The 17,569-nt window shown below is 34.4% G+C and overlaps 1 pseudogene; it reads right to left on the bottom strand.

Annotated features, from left to right (window-relative positions):
- Positions 1-11,009, bottom strand: part of LOC102980988 (microtubule-associated protein RP/EB family member 1-like) — a 70,406-nt pseudogene extending 59,397 nt beyond the window's left edge.
- Positions 11,010-17,569: the final 6,560 nt, after the last annotated feature.

The following is a 17,569-nucleotide window of genomic DNA, read 5'->3' as shown; positions in this document are numbered from 1 at the left end:
TAATCATAATAATCTCCCTGATATGTTGTAGTGTCTCAAAACTTTAAATGTGTGTTCACAGCTACTAACTGCCAAGCAAATGATCTCCCTAAGACTGCCAGAATGTCAGAAAAGAAGCAAAGAGAATGACCAATTTAAGGATTGTGAACCAGGAACCATAACCTGTGAATGCCACAGAGATTAAGCAAAAATGTCTTGACCTATGGGTACCACATGAAAGATATTTTTTAAAAAGCTTCGAATGGTAGCTGAGAGAGGCACTAATGCCTTAAATTTTGACCACATCTCTCAGCTAAGCTTAGAGTTTGATAAAAACCAGGGGATTGTTAAAAAAGGAAACAGCAAGCCAAAATGGAGTCACTGTGCTAAACCCACATCACCAAACAAAGACTTAATACCTCACCTAACTGCAGTTTCAACCTTCCCCAAGAATGTATTCTTAACCAGTCAGTCTGGAATTTCCTGGTTACCACCAGTGAAATAATTCACCTGACACTTTTGTCACCCAAAGGAAGGTGACCTTGCCTGAAATAATCCTTTTTTCATTTATGATTTCCTTGTCCCAGCCCCTCTCTGCCTTTAAAAGCATTTCTTTTCCTGTAGTTCTTTGGAGCTCCTTTCTATTTGCTAGATAGGATGCTGCCCAATCCATGAATCGTTTAGTAAACTTATTAGATCTTCAAATTTACTCAGCTGAATTTTATTTTTCAACACACACGCGCACATACATATATAAATATATATGTATAAAATGCTAATTCAAATGCTACTCAATGAATATATATTGTATATACAAACTATTTTCTTATAACTCTTTTTTTTTTTTTTTTTTGTGGTACGCGGGGCTCTCACTGTTGTGGCCTCTCCCGTTGCGGAGCACAGGCTCAGCGGCCATGGCTCACAGGCCTAGCCGGGCCTAGCCGCTCCGCGGCATGTGGGATCTTCCCAGACTGGGGCACGAACCCGTGTCCTCTGCGGGCTCTGGACGCACAGGCTCAGTGGCTCTTATAACTCTTTACACAATTATTTTTAAGGGTGAGGTCAGCGTGTCTGATGTACTGGGATCATAGTATAGTAAACAAGACTGTTGAAAACTTTTCACTTTACAACATGACCATGTTTTTTCCTGAATTGTTCTTAAAAAGTATATTATCTCTCATGATTTCCACCAGGAAACAGTATCAACTCTCGTGGCCCTTGTGAGGTGAGTTAGCTGGACGTTGCCTGTACTTGGTGGAAGCAGGAAGGAAATAGGCATTTCCTCTTAGTCAGTGTCCGAATATCCTAAAGAGGGGTAATGCTGCTGCTCTCTTCTTATCTCCCTACACCCTATCTTTTTTACTCTAACTAGGTGAAATCACACACAACCACTTAAGTTGGTTTCATGGGGAAAGAGAAGTTGCAAAGAAAATTCAAATTCTGTAAATTGTCATCAAGTTATTCCTTAGGTAGAACTCTAAGAGACTGGTGGTTCCAATATTTTAAAAATTAAAACTTAACAACCAACTGTTTTTAAGAAGGATTTTGTGTCATTCTCATCTTTAACTATGATTCTGTTACAATAAATACAGTAGTATAATTCAGATTTCCCAAAGAGAAAGTAATGAATTTGCTTTATGGGTAACTGTAATGTTATTTAATTGTAGGTTGTGTTTTTTTTTTTTGTTTTCGGCAATGATGTAGATCTAAAACTTTACCTTAGTATCATTCCCATAAAAATAAATTACATGATTCAAATGCTAAGTCTATCACTTGGGTCATATTACTTGATTATGAAAATTATTGTAATCAATATATGTATTCGAAAAGATTTTTCCTTTTTTGTCAAGTTTCCTTAAGGCAAATCATGCTTGCATTTATTTCCTAACTTGTTTCATTTTTCCATTGAAAGATATGCAAAGGTGTGCATTTATTAATGATAGCTGTATACAGTTATTTATAAACATATTGGGATTGTTCACACAAAATATGTATTATTCAAATAACCTGCTTTCTATAATTCAGTGTCAGTCTTTTTCTTATAATGAGTTTAAAAATGTATACTATGTGTAGTCCAGTCCAGAAATATCATATGTACATTAGGGCATATTTCTATACTCTATAGGCAAATGAAGCTATAAAGAATAGCAATTCATCAGCATAGCAGTTCTGCTTCCTTCTTTTCATTTTGCTGTTATAAACCTCTGTTGGGTATGAATCATAAAGGAGATATTTTCGAATTTCAATTAAGTGGATCATGAAATGAGATTTTGTCAATAGTCCCAACATATTTTACCTTCTATGATAAAAGTGATTCACTAGTCATATGGAGAACAATGCTTAAACATGGCCAGTATAGAGAATCCAAACCTCCTTAAGCATTAACAATATAGTATAAATAAAATAAAATATCTTTGGTTAATTTGCTCCTTTTGAAAGCTGGAAAAAATATGACCCAAATTTGGTATAGACAAGTTTCCAAGACATCAGATCAAATAGAAGGTTTCAACTCATTGTAGTCCTATAGTCACACTTTTAAAAGGCTTTGGGGATAACAGCAAACCACAGGAAGTATGCTTCCACACAGCTGGCAAGGAAGGTCTGAAAGAACACATGCTGTCCTCATCTCGGCCCACTAGATTGCTGCTGCCAGCTTGGCTTTAAGTTCTCTGGTCATTCAGCATTGATTTCACTCTGAGTCTGTCACAGAGAAGCCAGTCAGGAGTGATTGTTAAATTGTCTCACTTCTAAAACAGACACTGAGCCTGAAATGAGTCCAATGTCCACTAAGTTTTTCACCTTGAAAAGGTGGAAAAGTTCATAAGAAATAGCAATGCTTTTTTTGTCAATTGGAGCAAATAGCCACAATGGAAATATCTGAAATCTTTGAGGTTAGTTTACCAAGAAAAAAAATTACCTTAAAATATTTTTAGTTAGAAGGGTCTCACTTTAACCATTATTATATTTCATCTTTCTCATACTATGTAGTGGATAAATCATATATGTGAGAATGTCATGATAATGTAAAGCTGTACTATAAAAATACTTGTATCTGTGCTAATTTTTGATCTTTTATTGCGATAACAATCAGTATTCACTTAATCATTTTAGTTATATCAAGTCAAGTTAATTCCAGATTCTGTCTGACAAAGCCTTATTTATTGTTCATGATTTTATGAAGCAATCATTACTTTGAGTTTTTAATTAAAGTCCATAAAAGTATGAACATTTATTGATATTTATTTCAGATTCATATTGCATACAGATCCTATAAGAATAAATGCAAAAAAAAGTGATTTCCTTTGCATATGAACTTGGAAGTTATTTGGGAAGTTGTGGCTATTTCAAAAAATAATTTGAGTTGTGTTTCTTAAGCATCCTTTGTCATGATTGTGGAAGAAATTGCTAACATTCTATTCCTTGTGACATTTTGCTGCCATCCTTTATAGACAGAATCACCCCAGGAGCCTAGGATACCTATGCTATAGGCTAAATATTTATGCCAGTCCCTCAAATTCATATGCTAAATGCTAGTGCCCAATTTGATGGTATTTGGAAGTGGGGCATTTGAAGGGTGTTTAGATTGTGAGGATGGAGCTTCATGAATGAAATTAGCGTCCTTATACAAGAGATCTCAGAGAGCTTTTTTGCCCTTTCCAACAAGCGAAGACACAGTGAAGAGAAAGCCACCTATGAACCAGGAAGTAGGCCCTCTCTGTATACTAAACGTGCCTGCCTATGCCTTGACCTTGGACTTCCAGCCTTCAGAACAGTAATAAATAAATTTCTTTTAATTATAAACCACCACTCTATGTTATACCAGCCCAATCTGACTAACCGAAGACTTTAAAACTAGTTCTTCCCAGCGTGTGGCTTGTTTTTCAGGTCCTTATTGGTGTCCTTTGAAAGAACCAAGTTTTTAATTTTTATCAAGTCTAATTTATTATTATTTTTTCCTTTATGCATTGTGCTTTTGGTGTTGTATCTAAAAACTCTTAATCCAGGGTCAGGAATATCTCAATTTTTCTTCTAAAAGTTTTATGTTTTTATCTTTTTGATCCATTTTGAATTGACATTCCTTATGGTGTGGAATACGGGTCTAAATTAATTTTTTTTGTTCATGGTTATCTAATTGTCTCAGCATCATTTGTTGAAAACACTTTTCATTCCCCAGGATATTGCTTCAGTCAACTGGTAAATTTTCCATGAGGCCAAAGTTACCGAATCTTAGGTGCTTAGGTCACATGGTAACTTCTTGGCACACCCTCAAGCATTCAGTCTCTATTGAAACCTGGGTCTCAAAGAGTAATTGCTCTAAAATCCTAAATGTTTTACTGTGATTCTTCAACAGGGACCTGCCAAAGTCTCCACAAACATCCCTATTTGCCATAGACACTTCAAGCACCAATCTCATCAGCTTTGTCATACAGCCAAGTAGAAGAGCCCCTTGCACAGAAAGGGGCCTGGACCAGGGAAGACTTTTCTCTAGGATATATCAAGGAAGTTCTGACATTTCAACTTCACTTATTTTAAGTTATTGTTTGGGCCCAAGTTTCAATCAATCACTCTAAAGTCATTCAAGTTAACACAATAACCCCAGACTCTTGATTAGTGAATCCCTATCCATAAAGTTCTGAAACAACAGTATGTTCCTTCCGTTCTGATTCATGACCTTTAGACTCTATTCCTATATGTGTTTTCCGGATTTTTGTCAACGTAAATTGGCAAAATCTTGCAATTTTTCGGAAAAGATTATTAGCAGTGAGATCAAGAGGAAGACATAAGCTTACTGAGATGTAGTTCACTCATTTTTAAAAGGGTGTTAATGATTTCTAACAGCATTTTAAGGAAGATTATTTCAGAAAATACACCTAAAATTCAGTCTTTTGAAAATATAAACATTAACATATAAACTATTGCCATTATTAAAAAACATTTCAACTAGTACTAAAAGGAATAGAAATCATATTTGTGTACTCACAGTACATTGATGACATATTTAACGGTGTATAATAAGTCTTTCTTAGCCCATTGCTAAATCACAGCTAATCTATACTATACTTACGAAATTGTTTCTTTAAAAATCTTCAGACATTTACTTTATTTCCTTAGCAATAAGGTTTGGTATCATTATCGTGTTATACAGATTACCTGTTTACCGGTGTCATGTTGTCAGTACGTATTTAGTATCTCTAATGAACTTATATGATTGTTGGACCAAATTTAAGATGAAGACCAATTATACTTTTAGAAACCACTCCTCCATACTAACATCCATGCTTTATCACTACTCATAGTATAAAATCCATCAGTTAAAATTATATTCGACTTTTCTATCATTCATCTAAATTTCCCCATTATTTGTACAAGGAAGTAACATAATTTGTTAAATGCATTTCTGAAAACACATTATATATGCAACTAATTTTGACCTACTCATTTGGTAAATTTTTTTCTCATATTGGAGAAAGAAAAGATGATAGTGTTTATTTGACTGTAAAATATATTTGGTGTTGAAATTAAGATCCTTTGCATAAATGTGCAATATGTTTTGAAGACTGATTTCTCATTGAGAAGAAACCATAAGAAAAAAGACAAGAAATTAGTCCAAGTCTAAGGTTATTTGTTAAGTATGTAAGAAGAGGACAAAAATGTGAAGTAAAATTCTTAATTTGGGGCAAGACAAAAAAAGAAATTAAACATAAAAAATTTTCTCTATCCTTTGGCCTCCTCTCCTGCCTTTACTGTGCATTGTGTATCTGCATTGTGCATCGACCAAACCTCCCCATGGGTAGAAATACCTGCTCAACCATAAAGAGAAACATTCTAGCACCAACAAGACAACTCCTTAAAAGATAACATTCCTTCTTAACCTTGTAAGGGGCCATGATGACCCATGACCCACTACTCACTTTGTAGGCTTTATCTGGATTGTGTAAACTATCAATTATATGTCATTTAATGTACAGCCCCCATCTCAAAAACTTATATGTCTCTGCTTTGACTTCTAACAATTGGAACAATTCTCAGAGCTTTCTGAGAGGCTGTTCCTGGGTTTTAATCCTCAGTTTGGCTCAAATAAAATTTTCCATTTCTTTCTTAGATAGAATGATTAATTTTTTCATCTACGAAAGAACAGATGCAAGTAATTGCAATAAGTGGATATATTTTAGAGGAAATGGAAAGAAGCAAAGCGTATATCCTATTGACTTTAAAGTTATACCAGTATAGCAGGCTGGAAGTATTTTGAAGATTGAAAAATAACTGTATTTGCATGTGTGCAAATACATATACATACACATGCATATATATAATTGAAATGATATTTTATAATGAAATATTGTTTTGTTTTTTTTTAATTATAAAGGGTTATTTTCTGCTCCTTGTAACTGCTTCCTTCCCATTTAAGACTTCTTCTGTTTCAATTTGCCCATACATCAATCCTTGGTTTATCCCTTGTCAGTCTTAATTTATCATAATTGATTGATACTGACTACTTTAGGAGGAAATTATTTAACTGTGATTGTCTGGGGACATTTAACTTTATTGAAAAGAAACAGCAGGGGGAAATGTAGAAAATAGTAAATGTGCTCATTTGTAAGAAAAAGACTTTAGACACAGTTTGGCTCCTTGAGCTGAATAAAGGCTTATTGAGATTAAGTTGACATAATTAATTGAATAGAAATTTTACATCCTTTCTTGTAAAATGGTATTAGAGATGAAGATCTTATTTGAAATTTAATAAGACATGAATATGTTCAGAGACTGTATAATGAAATACACATAAATGAAATAAAAATCACCAAGATAATATTTTAAAATCACTTCAGAAATATTTACCCCTGAGACATATTACCTTTGAAAATCTTAGTCAATAGAGTAGACATAACATATTATATATTTGATATATATGTATAGTCAGGGAAGATCTTATAACCGTTCACATTTTACTGATTAAAAAAACTTCTGGTTTAATGAGAAAAAACCATAACATTAGCAAGTGGTTGGTCTGCCAATAATCCAGGTCTTCTCACTCTAGATTCTATTTTGTTGTTACTATTGTTTTTCTTCAACAACTCTTTTTCATTACACCCCTTTTGCTCTCCTCAATATATAAGATGAAGTGCTAATGCTTCAGGTAACACTAATAAACTGGCTACTGAAAGTGTAGTAGGGGGCGGGAGGATAATTTTCCTTCTACCATTCTAAGTTCTTCACAGAGACCCCCCCCCGTAATAAAAGACAGAGTAACTGGGGGAAAACAAACATAATTTTAATAACATGTATACCTCCCGTATACATGAGAGATACCCAGAAAAACTGAGTAACTCTTCAAAATGACACAAGTCATCACCTTGAATACCATCTCCAACTGAAGACGAGATGTTGGAGATGCGGGGACAGTGAAGGCCAGTGAAGGGAGGAAACTCACAGTGAAGAAGGGTAAGGCTGTTATGCAGATTTAAGTTCATATCTTCTCCATTGATAAGAGTTTCTACAGATTTAGTTATCCTCCTCTCCCTGGTACAGAGGGGGAGACACCCTTCCAAACAGCGATGACCCTTATAAATGTAAAAGTCTCTTGTAAAAGAATAACTTCTACTTTGATTTCAGAGCTTCTCCTGTGTCTGCTATTTCTTAAATAGAACCAGCTCAAAACAATCCGAATGCCAAAGAAGTATATTTGGAGGTGACAAATTCTGCTCCCATTCAAAAGTCATAACACTAAATCCCCAATGAAAACACTTTAAACAAAGATTTAAATAAATGTACCTTTTCATAATCTAGTTGGTAGATAAACAAAATTTGGAAAAAAGAGGTAAATTGAATGTATTTATATTTTATTTCTGTTTGAATAGCTAATATAAACAAATTTGGAGATATTCCAAGTCAAAACTCTTTCAGATAACAGTTTATAGTAATTTCTATCAAAATTTACTTAAAATATCAGATATTTAAAGGAAGCTAGTATTGTCTCAATGTGGTTTAGATTAGTTCATTAATTACAATGAGTATGTTTGTAAAATCGTAAAAAAAAACTTATAATTTTGAATTCCTTATGACCCAAATCATAAATTACTAAATCTTGATTATAGTGAGAAGTTGAGTAGCTAGAAAAGAGGAAACATACATAGGCAAAGGAAGTACAGCCAAATGAAGATTGTTTCTACACATATTTAATCACCTCCGTATCTTCAAATGTTATATTTATACTATTACCAAAAAAATTACACTTTGTTCTTTCATGTTTTAATCTTCTAAATTTCTTACTGTTGTTTGAAGCACATGGAGATTGGCACCTTTATATTTTTCCTAAATTACACTTTTTCCAGACTGCTCATTCATTCCAGTATTTCTGCAGACAATGCTATGTTAATCTCCTGTAAGTAGGGAAAATGCAACCATGTTGAATGTTGTAGGGATACTATTAGACCACTGAGTTCATAATACACTTAATATGGTTCCATATAAGTTATGAATACAATTACACACCAACATGGCAGGGTTATATATTGGTATATATGATGAAAAGAATTATGCAAACACCAATGTTAACATTAGATAAGGAAATAAATTAAGAGTAGAAAGTATTAGGACTGAAAGTAATGACAGTTTTGCATTCATAAGCAATCCTGGTTTACTTTCCCAGTATCATCATTCAACAGAGTCTGTAAGTGTGACATTCTGATGAAGGTTGTCTTTATGTGATTGGTTGCTTTCATTTTTTAGTTGTTAGAAACAGTCCAAGAAACAAAATAATATATCAAACAGTGCAAGGGAAAATGAATTCAGGGACTTTATGCATAGCATTTTGAGTGATGAAGGCAAACTTGCTAGAAAACAAAATTATGCTAATATATAGTCAGCTAATAAAAAAGAAATAATTGGGCTTCCCTGGTGGTGCAGTGGTTGAGAGTCCGCCTGCCGATGCAGGGGACACGGGTTCGTACCCCGGTCCGGGAGGATCCCATGTGCCGCGGAGCAGCTGGGCCGGTGAACCATGGCTGCTGGGCCTGCGCGTCCGGAGCCTGTGCTCCGCAACGGGAGAGGCCACAGCAGTGAGAGGCCCGCGTACCGCAAAAAAAAAAAAAAAAAAAAAAAAAAAAAAACGAAATAATTATCCAAATCAGTGACATTTAGAAACAGAAAATAATATTAATATATTCATCCATTTGGTCAATAAATGTTTTTTTCTATTACCTAGTCTCCTAAAATAGAATCTTATTCACCAAAGCACATGCCTTTCTCTCCATGCTGTACATACTTAGCAAAATCTTTGGTGAACAGAAAACAATACTAAACATTATTGAACCTGACATAACTATTAAGATGGCTACTTGTTATAATTGTGTGCAAATGTTCAGTAACACTTGGGATTAGAACCAGGTTACATGTTCTAGATCTTCATATAAATCAAATGAATAACACAGTTATTTTAATGTGTCTGTTTTGAAATAGCCTCCTAGACTTATTCTTCCAAATTTGTAATTTTGATGAAGGTATACAAATTTATGTTTGTCAAACTCTTAGTATAATTTTGAAACTGGAAACTGTCCAGAGGTCATGTTGTAGCACCATTTTTTAAATGAAATAAGTGAGTACCAAAGAATTGGTTGTCTCTACTATTGTCTCATAGTTTGTAGTACAAATATCTACAAACTGTAGTGCAAAACAAGGGGGGAAATCTGTTTTGACAACTATCCAGATAAAACATAAAAGAAAGATTTCTTTTCTCATGAAAGTCTATTCACACAACCTAATTCCTATTCTCCTTTTCTGCCCAAAGAGTATCGAAATTCTACAAACTGAAAAATGCACTGCCTTTGCATCAACCTCAGGTAAAACGTGATTTATATGAGTTTATTATTTATTGGCTAAATGTTATTTGTTCACCATAAAATGAATAAAATTAAGCATGATTTTTAAGAATCTTTAGAATGCTTTAAAATAATTTGTTTTTATTACACTTAAGAATATCAGTCAGACCATCGTATTTGGAGAGTTCCAGCTGTACAAATGGATGTCCGTGTGCTTGTATATAGATATTACATTTATTACTTTAAAATTTTTTGAATTTTAAAGTTTTCATTGCAGAATATCCATTATATACCTGTATGTATAAATTTTAAACCTAACTGTGGATTTCTTAATATATCAAAGTAAGGCACATGTATAAAATATTTGAAAAACAAAATGGACATTTTTAAGTTTACAAAGAGAAAATTAAAATTGTATCTTTTACTCTCATATACATGTATCAACAAACTACAGAGAGCACAATGGTGGTTGCCAGGTACTGGGGTTTGTGAGAAATGGGAAGATGTAGGTCAAAAGATACAAACTTCGAGCTGTAAGATGAATAAGTTCTGGAAACCTCATGTACAGCATGGTGATTATAGTTAATATACTGTATACTTGAAAGTTGCTAAGAGAGTAGATTTTAAATGTACACACACACACACACACACACACACGATAACTATGTAAGGAGATGAATATGTTAATTAACATGACGGTGGTCATCATTTCACAATGTATACTTATATTACATCATCATATTGTACGCCTTTAAAAAATCATGTTTTCCAAACTAAATATACATTTATATAATTTTTATTTGTCACTCATCCCTCAATAGAGCTGGGGAAAAAAGTAAAAACCAAACAGACAAAACTTTTCTGAGAAAATCAGGTACAGTGAAATGTGTGAAGAGTTGCTTTAGCATGCAAACATCTACTATGTTAGCTAAGGCAATAGGCATAATTTAACCAAATCCTTTGCAGACCAAGACAAGCTGCAAAAATTGGAAAAAATTTCCAAGCACCTTGGAACAAAATTCCAGCTTTGAACCCAAGATCATGGGCACATAGTTTGCTCATAAATTCCAGGCTTTCCTCCACCATATCCATGGGCAGGCGAAGGGCCATGCCTACCCTGAGCTCGACCAGCGCCACCTCTACCGGCAGGTATTGATCCTCCACTTTTAACTCCTTTACTTCTACTAAATGGTGGACCATATCCACCACCATCACCTTTGTTTGGGGATATCCTTTTCCAGGATTATAAATGGTCCTGTGTCACTCCATTCCCTCTAATACCAGGCCTGTTTATTGTGTATAATGAGCCATGAAGGAAAAGACGACAGTAACACCAGCCCCAAATCAGCCCCAATTCTCTATGGACTCTGAACTTTAGGATCAAAACAGAACATTTTAAAGGTGCATAAGTTTTCTCTTGGGAAGTGCATGGCCTACGACAGAGGTGCCACGAGTGATCGTATTTGACTGCAGTGCACCATTGTTTAATTAAGGATATCAAAGGCATGGATATTATACCAACAAGCTTGGTGTGTGCCAGAGCAGTGAAGTTTTGTTCTCTTCTAGTGGGCAGACACATTTAAAGGGAAATCTGCTTCTCACTTGTTGATAATTTTTAAATGAGCCACTACATTTTCATAAGACTCTCTCAAAAATTTTAGAATTTGGTTATTACTGGCATGACTGACTTTCTCATTAAAAAACCAAATGGTGAGGCTACACAGCATAGCATTTTTTAGCCATATGTTGATATCTGACAAAACAAAATCAAACCACCCAAAAACATACAAAACCTCTCATTTGTTTTTTTAACCATTCTAAATTGAATCAAATTCAATGTGGGCTTAATTTTTCCTTTTGACAAAAAGAAATACAGAAATGTACGCCAATAAATTTTGTATGAGTTTTAAAATGTATTTATATGTTTTATATATAATCCCAGACATATAAACACAAACACATATGTGTCTGTATTTGTAATTTACATTTCCCCAGCGTTCACTGGATTATTTTTTTTCTCCCCAGAGGATTTTCCTAAAGTTCAACTAAGCATGGTTTGTAAATAATCTTTCCAGCCAGTACACTTACTTATACACTCATTGGTAAAAATTATACCAAGTCAAGTCTAAAGAAACTCAACTAAACATTAGATAGAAACAGCGAAAGAGAGAGAGAGAGAGAGAGAGAGAGAATGAATTAGTGAGTTATTTCCACAGTAAGAGCAGTGGCAAAACTTAGAGCCTTAAATTCAGTGGCTTAAATCAAGGACAGTGATAATAATCACTCTATGGCTTGCAGGTTGGCTAGTCTCCAACTTCTAACCTCTGGCTTTCAGCCTCTAGGTTCCAGGCTACAGATTGACTTCCAGTCTACTTCTTTTCTTTTTTTTTTTTTTAACATCTTTATTGGAGTATAATTGCTTTACAATGGTGTGTTAGTTTCTGCTTTATAACGAAGTGAATCAGTTATACATATACATATATTCCAGCAGCAGTTGCAGGTTGCAGGGCGGCAGCGTCATCTCCACATGTCTTATTTTGAGATGCAGGCTGAGAAATGTCCTTCTCTTGGCGGGTCACTGGAATATAATTCAGCAAGTTCAACACTGCAAACATACTTCACAGTTTTCTTACTATTTACTGTAGTTGTGAGGATCTATATTCCAGTTTAACTTTCTTGAATATTAAATTTGGATTCCTGAGACTTTTTTAGAAATTAATAGGATTTTTGCCTTTTCTTATACTTTTCTAACATTTTTGGTTGTGAGAATGACTTTTCAAGATTTAACATGAGGAGGCAAGATGCAACCTTTTTTTTTTTTTTTTTTCTGTTCAAGGAAGATAATGTTTAGGAGAGAAAGCTTGTCTACACTATGCTCTTTACATTGAAGTTTCTAAAGCTAAGGTAAAGTAACAAGCACTCTCATGAGAGTTTACTATTTACCAGCAGATTTACAGCAAGTTTCACAAAATAATAACCATGAGGGATGTCTACTTAGAATGTAACAAATTCTACTTAGAATTTGAACTGTTGAAAATATTTTGCTATTGTAATAGATTCTTTCCAGAGAACGCCCCATTCTTTCCTTACTTCTTTTACCTCATGCAGTGTCCTTGCTAATTAATCTTCTTTGCTAAATCAAATTATGAGGACATTTACACAGCAACTATAATGTTTAGCAATTTTAATGCAGTTTTGCTACTACCATAATAAAGATGTTCCTGTAACATCTAAGTAACTGTATTAAGCTCTCTTTGGTTTGAAATAAGAAACAATTTTACTCCTCAGTAAGGACCAATTAAATTTAGAAAATGTAAAGTACCATAATTCTCAGTGAAGTGCATGTCTTGGGGAAGGACTACAAGAATATATTATACTTTATGGCTTATAAACTTGGCTGCTAATAAGAATCACCTGGGAGATTTGTTAATAAAACAGGTCCCCAAGACACAATGCAGGCTTAATGAAGCAGATTCTCCAGAGAAGGGGCATGGGAATTCTGGTTTTAATAAGTGTCTCAAATGATGTGTATACTCTGATGATTATATCTGGAACTTAAGTTCAAGGCTGGATGTACCACATGACTGACAATAATAACTAGGGGGAGTCCTCCTGTTGTGTTAAGACACTTTGTTTTCACAGTAGATGAGGAATTATTGAAATATTTTTATTACGAATGAATGAGAAAACATGTACCATAGAAAGATAACTCTGACAGCATGAGATAAGTGGTGGTCAAGGCAAGAAAGCCAATAAATGACATTTGTGACCCAGATGTCCAGTGAGGAAGACACATAATAGGACTTTGACTGTGGCATTTAGAAAGGAAAGGGTGGTTTTAAAGGATAAGATTAAATATCAGGGATAAGGGTAATCTATTTGGTTTGTACAAGCTGCCATAACAAAATACCACAGACTGGGTGACTGACTTAACAAAAAATAGTTCTGGAGGCTAGAAGTCCAAGATCAAGGTGTCAGCAAGTTTGGTTTCTCCTGAGGCCTTTCTCCTTCTTATAAGGACACCAGTCATATTGGATTAGACCCCATCCCACGGGCCTCGTTTTAATGTAATCAGCTCCTAAAAGGCCCTGTCTCCAAATACAGTCACATTCTGGGGTACTGGAGTTTAAGGTTTCAACATATGAATTTTGGAGGATATAATGCAGCCTGTAACATGTATGAAGCTCAGAAGACTTCAAGCATGATAATTCTGACAACTAATTACATGTTGATTCCCTTCTCCAGATATGGAATACATATAAAAGACAAACAATATGGATAATAAGGTCTATTTGAACATATCCTGGTTGAATTGCTTATGGAAAATTAGAACAGAGATGCAGGTAGACAAAACAGATGCTTGTATATGTGTAATAAGAATGTGTGCCTATGTGTGCACATAGGTTCACTATATGTAGTAACTACTGAATTTGAAAATATAAATTGCAGGAAAAATCTGATAATGAATAGTTCTTATAGTTGAGAATATCCCAAAGTATTATCATTGATTAACCTAAAACAAATTGCTTTTTTTCCCATGCATCTATATTAAGTGTGCAGCCAACAAGTTTGACCCCCTCTTAGTGATAAAGGCTTAATTGCATGTTTCATTAGTTTTAAGCTTAGACATTACTTAGCCTTTCTGTTTCCCTGCTTTGTATTGTTCCTTATGGTAGCTGGAGGAATAATAGAGTGGTTAGTTAGGTATTTCTGAACTAGCACAATCTCCATTGCCTTTCTTGATTGTCTTTTCCAGAGAGAAACTGGTGTCTTGGCTACTTGGCACATTCCAAAGTTTTTCCTCCTCTTTTTGTACTTAATCCTCCATTAAATGATTTAGTAAGAATTAGTTATTCATTCAATTAGAACATACAAGACAGTGTTTTACAAACAGCTTTTCAATATGATTTATAAACCATATATTTACAATATAAACAAATGCATGTTTACCTGAGAGAATAAGATTTCAATCAAAACTTTAGTAGCTCATATATATACACAATGGAATACTAATTGGCCACAAAAAATAATGAAATCCTGCCATTTGCGACAATATGGATGGACCTTGAAGGTATTATGTTAAGTGAAATAAGTCAGACAGAGAAAGACAAATAATGTATAATATGACTCGTGAAATGTAAAACAAAACAAATAAAATACAAACAAAATACACAAAAAAAAATTTATAGATACAGAGATCAGATAGGTGATTACCAGATGGAAAGGTGGTTGGGGGTGTGGATGAATGAGTGAAAGAGGTCGGCCATATGGAGATGAATGGTAACTAGAATTGTAGTGGTGATCATTTTGTCATGTACACAGATGTTGGATTATAATGCTATACAAGAAAAAAATTAAGTAACAGAACATATTTTAGACCTCAATCTATGACAGAATCATACAAAACAATATTAAACAGGAAGCATTCAGGAAAATCTCTTAAATTATGTCCAGTAATTTTTTTCCTCCCACAAATATGAGAAGGTCATCAGAATTTGGAATCATCAATTTGCAAAAGAATCACAGAAATGCAAATCTATACATTAATGTTATACTATTTCAAGAGAGTATCTCTTTATACATAAATACTAATTTATTTATACAAGCAGCCTATTACCTTTAATTTAATATACTCTATGTTTTGGAGAAAACAATAACATTTTTCTTAAGTGATTTTAGAAGAAAACTTTTAATAAAAAAGAGTGAAGCATCTCTCTTGCTTGGAATTTTACATTATTCCCAGATTTTCTTTTCTTGGAAAGAAAATCTCAATTATAGTATCTACATTATTATACCAAAACAAACAAACAAACAAACAAACCCCTAATACTACTTTGCTTTCAGTTCATGTCAAGTTAGATGGAAAACTATGTGTGTGTGTGTATATATACATATATATGTATATATATATGCTATCGTTTATATTTAATATTGTGTGTGTTTATTATAATTTCCTTTGAAAATACTATTTCTACAATAGTTAAAATTTCTATTTTAAATTTAATTTATTAAGAATACTCTTGACTTTCAGACAAGAGAATTCAAATAAACATAACACTATTACGAGGATTTATAATGCTATCAATGGAACTATTATTTGAATATTCATATTCATTTATCTTCCATGAAGGAAATGAACAATTAATTATCAAAGTGGTAGGGAAAAAATAAAAACCTCTAAGCCTTCAAGGGTATACTACAAATGTTTTGTTGTGATTCATCCTAGGCCATCTGCATGATGGCAATAAATCAGTAAAAAAATATGCCCATGTGTTTCTTTAATTCTGTTTATCTCCTCCCACAAACTGTTTTTTACTTCCCACTGATGATGATTATATTTACTTACATAAATATGGCATAATAGATCATTGTGTCTTTCCAGCTCAGTTTCCTGGAAATGGTTTCTTGATTATGGCTTTCGTTGGTTTAGGGTCACCCTCATACATCTTGTGAGCCAGGTCTCTATATACTTTTGGATAAAGTTGCAGAATATTTTTTAAAGTTTTTTTTTCCATAGTGTTTACTCTAGCTAGTATTCTCCCTCATCTTACAAAACAAAAGAAACATCCATAGAGTCAAATTTCAAGAAGTAGACCAAATCAAAAGTGGCATGTATGAATATCCTTGTGCCATTGAGTTGCCCAAACAGCTGGACAAGTTGTTGTCTATCTGGTTGTCTCCAAGAGGCAGCTGCATTCTAATTCTAACTGGACACAAATTCATGTTTTTTAGATATTCTTTTTTTCCCCCTGGGTGTTTTTGTGTTAAGATTTAGAGGAACAATATAATATGCTTGTATAAAAAGAACTAGCCGGTTTAATAGCTATTGTTTTACCTAATGTTAGGAGATGTGCATACATAAATTGAAGTTCAGTGTTGACCTAAAACAAATAGCGACAAGATATTTCTCCAGCAAAGGTGGGTTTGAGATCACCAGAGAATTGAAATTTGGGGTCTGCAACCATGGCAAGCCATGTGCAAGTCCCCACACAGCAAGGGAAGGAGAATGCTTTTATAGAGGGGAAAGAGTCTTTTTTTTTCTTCCTGTTGGGCTCTGCTGTCATTGCAGGCTGTGAGAGCTCCCCCTTCTGGTCTCCCAACTCTATTTAATAGAGATTTCTGTTTATTAATTTTTACATTTCTCCCTTTTGATCAAAATGTTGGGGAAAACTGCACAGATGGAAACTTCTTGCAGTCTCATTCAAGTAAAAAGGAGTGGACATTGTTTCCCATTTCATCCTCGTCCTTTTCAATAGAGGAAAATGTTCTGTTTTAGTCCATTCATAAACATAGAGTTAAAAATTACCTGGGTGGGGGCTTCCCTGGTGGCGCAGTGGTTGCGCGTCCGCCAGCCGATGCAGGGGAACCGGGTTCGCGCCCCGGTCTGGCAGGATCCCACATGCCGCGGAGCGGCTGGGCCCGTGAGCCATGGCCGCTGAGCCTGCGCGTCCGGAGTCTGTGCTCCGCAACGGGAGAGGCCACAGCAGGGGGAGGCCCGCATACCCCAAAAAAAAAAAAAAAAAAAAAAATTACCTGGGTGGAATAAACATCTGAAGGAAGACCAGAATTTTCTTTAAAAACAATCTAAAGTTAATCGTAATAGTCATGAACAGATTCACCAGATTTTTGTGTGCAAGCTTGAATTTTGTTTCAATCAATAGGCTCAAAATAAGCCCTAGGAATTACTCAATGAAGTCACCTAGTGATTGATTAAGCCTGATGATATAATAAGTTAGTAGGCTAGTCTCCTGGTTCTAATTATAGAGATCTTT

The sequence above is a fragment of the Physeter macrocephalus genome, chromosome 8 (genome assembly GCF_002837175.3).
Source record: "Physeter macrocephalus isolate SW-GA chromosome 8, ASM283717v5, whole genome shotgun sequence".
In the NCBI taxonomy this organism is placed as follows: Eukaryota; Metazoa; Chordata; class Mammalia; order Artiodactyla; family Physeteridae; genus Physeter; species Physeter macrocephalus.
Note: the sequence above shows the minus strand (reverse complement) of the source record. Positions and strands in the feature narration are given on the sequence as shown.